Below are 6,859 nucleotides of genomic sequence, written 5' to 3' on the forward strand. Positions count from 1 at the left end.
AACAAGATTCTCCATACACCCAATGCCCATATTGCAGTGAATATTGCTGGCAAAGATGGCCAGCTCACTCAGCCTGGGTCAAGGAAGCGCTTCTCTACATTGTTCATGGCTTTTTTCCTACATGTTTGAACCAGAATGACTTTCTAGATTAGCAACTTGCACTATACAGTTGAATAACATGCAAAAGTGACTGTGCATTTAAAATGCCTGTGCATTTAAACACAGATATGTAGCCCACTGGCTCCTCTTAAAATCCTTAAGGAATAAATAAGTTTATACAAATCAGCCTTTCTTCATTAATTAGAAGATTTGCCTTTTTTCCAGTACTTAGAAGACAGAATAAAATGAATTTAACACACAGCAATATTACTCATTTTTCCTTAATACTCATGTCTCCTTTATGGAAGCTGAAAGAACCTGAAGAACTAATCTAGTATAATCATTAATTTCAATCAAAAAAAAAAAAAGTGTAACAAAATCTTACATTAAGATTTTAAGATCCAGTTAAGTTTAGCAAAAGCAATCAACTAAAAATAAAATTTAAAGTTGAAAAGGGAGAAATTGTAGGGAAAAAATGGGACCCTCTGCCAAAACATCACTTCCAGTTTTGCATGTTAAAAATTTATCTCACTTAAGCACCTGGATATGGAGCCCAAAGTCAATGGGAATTACAAAGGGCAGCACCTCTGAATAATAGATCAATTCTTTACCTCTATTCTCAGTTATAGGCAGAAGGCAAATGCTATTTGCTCTTCCTTTACATCACCAACTTTACTGGACACCTAATAGTTTATGCTTTTGTTTTGTATTTTTACTCGGAGAATAAGCCTATTTATTATAAAATCTCACCATAAAATTACAGTAAAATTAAAAAAGCTGCCTACAAATAGCATGTAAGGATTTAGTAGCTGTTGGACACTCCAGAATGTTATGTCATGCTGCTTGCAAGAGGAACATCAAAGGAAAATTTATCCAGATTTATCCTAATTTATCCAGTTTTGTGTGTAACGTGGCAGTAAGACACACGTGTTACTCTACACTGTGCAGTGTTGTTTTCCCAGTTTTGCTAACTTCCCTGGAATTGCTCAAAGAGCATCTGGCTCTGGCCACTTGCATGGCTGGGAGAATTTTGCTTTCCCTGGCACACAAGTTCACTGCAGCCCGAGTGCACTGTGTGAGGAGCCAGGTAACCAAGAGCAAGAATCATGGGACTGTTTCAGCTGGAAAAGTCATCTTTTTTGAAAAACAAGACTTTTATGAGCTGCTTCACCCTAATATTGAGGTATTTCAGAATCTAGGTGAATGACAGAGTCACCTAGAATGAGATGGCAGGAGAATGGCATCCCCGTTGCCTTTACATTATAAGAGGTACAAAATAACCCTAAACGGGGGAAAGGTGACATTGGCTGTGGATTTTAAAAAAATCCATTATTGAGCATATATTGTTTGAGTAGAAGAAAGAGCTACGTAAAAGAAACAAACTGTAAATTAAATCTTGATCTTAAGTTCATTTTTAGAGATAGAAGTAATGCAGTCCAACCCAGCCCTTAAAAATCCCCAAACTTGCAGTATGCTTAAGTGTCCCAGGGAAAAGTTGATATCTTGTTTCAAATAAAGTGAAAAAGCAAAAAATTGTTTTTGTTGGCAAAACTGACCAAAAGAGCTCCTCTTTACTTTTAGCTGTCTGACTTTTGCCCCACATGTATAGCCAAAAGAGTTTTAATAGTTGGTATTTGATCTTCTTCTAGAGATATGATGTCCTAATCTTAGGCTAACCTTACTTATTGATCTCAGTTTCAGTTAACAGCTCCAAATGAGGGAGTACTTGGTGTAGAAGGAATACTACTTTACCTGAATCAAATGTAGGACAGTATTGTAGAAAGAAAATCAAAATAAATGACATAAAAAAAAAAAAAATACCCAACAAACTAATCAAATTATGCTTGAAGTATGACTGAGGGTTTTTTTGTTTGTTTGTTTTGTTACAAATAATTCTGTCTACAACTTTTTTCTTTATAAATTTACTGTGGCAGGTAACTAAAGATGGATTTCACTAGGCTGTAACTATGGAAAGAGGAGATGAGTCCCAGACATTCCATCAAGGATGACTCTGCTATACAAGCAGCACAACACAAGGTGTCTGCTGACTCGTGCTGCTAGATTGAAAAACTGCTTCATACCAGAATAAACCTTTTTGGGGAGAAGGGAGGTGGCAAGAGACAGAAATAAAACTCCTGTTCAAATCTCCAGATAGAAGATACCAGAACATACAGATATGCACCATGTCTTATAGAAGCAGATGTGATTGGTAAGATACACACAAATAATCTCTCTTGAGGAAGAAAAGGTATCTCTTTGATCATCTGATATGACTAAAAGACTCAATAACCTCAACACCTATTGACCCATGTGAAAAACAGGGGCAGATGGTATCAACTGATATGGGTTTTTGTAGAAAAAAAAAAAAAAAGAGTAAAATTCTCCAAAATGGTCTTCCATACAATTGTTTGTTTCGGGTTTTTTTATGAAGAAAAGACAGCTACAATAATGTAACTAGATCTCCAAAACTGTGGGAAGGTGGCATTTTAAAAACCTGAGGAAAAATAGAGAGCTGAGAGAGGATATCACAGTTGCCAAGCACAAAAATCAGGGGAAAATACTCCAAGTACATGAGGCTAAACTTAACATAATAACATGTCAAAAACACAGCTGAAAGAGTGAAATACAAAGATGAAAGTTTGTTGGAAGGAAATGAAATATTTTTATAGTTTTAAAACCATTTCTAAGCCCAAAGTTCATAGTCAGGTTACTTATAATAATAGCAAAATACTGACAGAACCCAAACTGAGTGACATGACCCATTCATTTGACTTGAAAATAAATGTTTATTTTTCACTTAAGGAAAGAACTGGAAGAAAAAGGACAATAAAAATATTCTCCCAAATATTTTTATCTTGAAGTTACTATCATAACATTTCCTTCTTAAAAGAGGGTTCTTTGTCATATTTCTAGGTTCTGAGCATACTGAGGGGAAAAAAAAAATTTAAAAATTTATTACCAACCTTTCTATTTTATGCAGTTCAGTCCTGAAATCCCCATTTTATAAACTACTCATGCCTTTCTGGCAGGGAAATGAAGCAGCAGCCAATTCCTTAGATGGAGGACTGACAATTGCCAAAGATTTATGGCATTTGTGGTTACTGATGTGGCCAACAACCAGAGACCAATTTTTTTAACTGTGAGGTGCATTAAATTTCTGTTTATCTTCTGAGACAACCCCAGGAAACTTGAATACCTGGGGAGGGGGTCTCAGCCTCTTGAGAGCCAGGCCTTGGAAGAACCTTTTTAACTCTCCTTTCCAGAACTGAATTTTATAAGACTGTGAGAATGATGTGTGGATATGTTAACACAGGTGGAAGCAGTCATTCACACAAGTGGAATTACACAATACTCCCTGGAGTGTTTCCAGAAGGTGATGCTAAATAATATGGAAAATATTTGCATCCCTAGAGACAAAACCTAAATGATATCTGGAGTTAGGACTTTGCAACCAAACACTGACACCCTTCCCTAGACAATGATGCCATTCTTTCAACTGGCATTTAAATTTGTCCCTAAGCGTACAACTCCTCTTTTCTAACACTAAGTAGAGTTGAAAACCAAAAAATACACTTTCATATTTCAGATGTTTTGAACCATTCTAGAGCCACTTCAATTAGTGATCCTTGGCACTGCACCTCCTGGAAAAAAATTACTAGACTGCATTTTGATGCATAGCATCAAAATGACCCACCCAGCAAAGATCAGTCAGTCAATTTAAACTGAGAGTGACAGATCCACAGTAGCAACATTCAGGTTTTAGAAAGTGGTTCAGATTATTAATTCCATACAAAAAGACACTGGGTATTTAAATTACTCAAAATCAGGAAAATAAGAGTTTGTAATGAATGACTGTGAGAACGCTGTGGGCATGACCAGATCCTTGCAAAGTCATTAGGAACACCCTTACTCTTTGAAGGTAAACTTCTACAGTAAAATATTTCCACCCAAAACCACATTTTTAAAGAATCTCTATCAAGCCAGCTGTTGAGAGTGTTAATACAAGCATTGCCACAATAGAACAAGCCATTTCAACTGACCTTTTCCAAACAGGTCCTTGGTGATCAGTTTTGAAAGTTTCCAAGGTTAGCAGAAATTCTTTGCAGTCCAGAGCCCTGTCCTATATCAATGAGGGAAAAAAGGGTTGTTATTCATACCAACTGGTCATGAAAAAAAGTCTTCTGAAATACTGTGCTGGCCCTTAAAACACAAATAAATATTTATTGATGAGGGAAAGGAAGACGCATGAAGGATCTGCCACACAAGAGAAAGTAAGTAAAAAAACTCTCCACAGCCTCAGATTTTTTTTTCCCTCTAGCTTACCAATGCCATCAGGACAAGTAAACTAATAAAGCATTCTGAACAAATTCAAATAGCATTGTTTTTTTCTGCAACCTTAGCATTGCCTACATGATTATTCTTCAATACACACACACAGACACACACACGCACACACACACACAGAGTGTAACAATTTATTTTTATGTAATGCTGCCCCCTTGTGCTTTTGTATACAACGAAGTTTTTGTCAATAACCAAGGTTTGTAGCAACTAAAGAAAAGCAAGGAATCAGCCTTTTCCTCAGCTCTGAGCTTTCTCACTGATTTTTTTATTTGAGCAGTAATATGAACTCAGGCAACACTCAGCAGTCTCAGAGCCCAAGGAAATATGAAACGTGTATTGTCACAAAAGTTAAAGATAGGGCAAAAAGAAAGCATGGCACATCTAAGTCAAAGATGAGAAAGGAAGACAAAGTTACAGTAAGTTACTGAAAATGAGTGCAAAACAAGTTATTTGATTTCATACATTGAGTTGTAGTCTGTCAACAGAAACAAACAGGTTTTACAGGGGATGGCAAAGAAAAAGTGATAGGGCAAAATGAGAAAGAGAACACCACAGCTCAGGAATCGGTCTCCTTCACACCAGGAATCTGGCACCAGTCAGCTTACCAACTTTTGGAACTCCCTGACATACAAACGTGTCAAGTGTCCCACGTTAGAGTCACTATAAACTTCTGAGAAGCTCATTAGATGAAAATATCTTTTTGGGAATGTTTGGATTAGAATCAATTATCTGACAACTGCCTTGGTAGATCCCAAAACCAGGAACTGTCTGGGAAATTTGTCTTCCTTGGAGAGGGTCAAGACGGCTTGAGCCACAAGGATGTGGAACCATTCCTATTGGTACAGTTTATGGCTGAAGACAAGAAAAATTCTAGTGTTTTTCAAGACTATTAAAATCTCGAAAATTTAGAAAATAAATCAAAGCACATAGGCATGACACAAAGCTATGGATACACAACATCAGAACTTACAGTCATTCCTTTTGAACATTATACAAGTCCTACATCCTGAAGAAATGATTTTGTTTGATGATTACTTCCTGAAATTCCATATGAAGGATAATAAGCTTAGGTGTGTTCATTCAGGTTTTTGATTAGGTAGAGATTTCCTTTAAAAACATATATTTTGTTCTCAAGCTTTGTGAAAGCTAAATGATGATCAATAGGTCCTTGAAATCATGGCATAAATGCCTATGCATAAACATATATATCTTTATTCTCTGTGTGTTTTGTATTCAGGCTATTGAATACATACATGATATTGACCTGTTCATTTTCCTTCTAAGTCTCACAGCTGAAAAGTTTATTCCTAAGGGAAAAAAAAAAAAAAAAAAAAAAAAAAAGTTATTTGGGTCAAGAAGTGTATGACACTTCCAGGTAACTTTTTGTAAGAAATCATGAAAAGAAAGTTGGAAATATTTTTTTTCCAGTAGCTACAAAATGAAAGACATTCCCATTTTAATGTAGATTTAGTTTGACTTACAAATGTACAACCTTTGTATTTTAAATACTTCTATGCTTTAACAAAGTCAATGGAAGTCAAGAAGCTAAACAAAACCTTTTGTTTCAATCTGAATGACACATTTAATTTGAACTGAGACAAATTGGTTTGGCTTTTCAGAATGTTAAAGGAAAATTGATCATTTTTTAATTTAAGTTGACCCAAGATAATTTTTTATTGTGTATTTGAGCTTGGTCATTGACCTGACTAAAACCTAACATAGTTATTCAAGGAGGTTGCTATAAATAAGATTTATCTTTAGAATTTCTATTCTTTCCCATGTTTCATTACATCTTATCTTTCTTATTAATTTTTATATGGAAACACAGCAATGTTTTCTGCAAAGCTAAGAGTCTATGGTGTATGATTAGAATGTGTGAAACTATGCAAAGTGCCATCCTCTGTTTTTCTCCTCTCATGAATGTAGATCTAAAAGGTAGGCAATTTAAAGATGTTGGCACTCTGTCTGAAGCAATGTTAGTCATTTTGAAACTCTGTGTTCTCACTTCTCAACATATACATCTTACATAAATTAAATTAACTTGGCCCGTAGCACAAGCTGAGAGCCATCCTGTGACACAGAGGTGATTAAAAAAAAAAAAATAAAATAAAGGGCTGTAAAACAACTGGAAAACCTGTTAGGGAGTTGTGTGGTTCCAAAAAAAGAGATGCTGTGCTGTTAAAACCCTGGCTATTGAAAATTTTAGACTTTCTGTACAAACACTCACCCCCAAGAGAACACTGCATTTGACCTCAAGCCGTGCAGGTTTCCAAAATTAAATTAAATTATAGAACTAAGATTATACGTATATAGTTTATATAGAAGTGTATAATATCACACAATAGAAAACTTAGACTTTAAAATTTTAAAATATTGTAATATATATAAAACAAAACAGAATTTTAACATGAAAGCT

This window comes from Taeniopygia guttata, chromosome 1A, assembly GCF_048771995.1.
Source record: "Taeniopygia guttata chromosome 1A, bTaeGut7.mat, whole genome shotgun sequence".
In the NCBI taxonomy this organism is placed as follows: Eukaryota; Metazoa; Chordata; class Aves; order Passeriformes; family Estrildidae; genus Taeniopygia; species Taeniopygia guttata.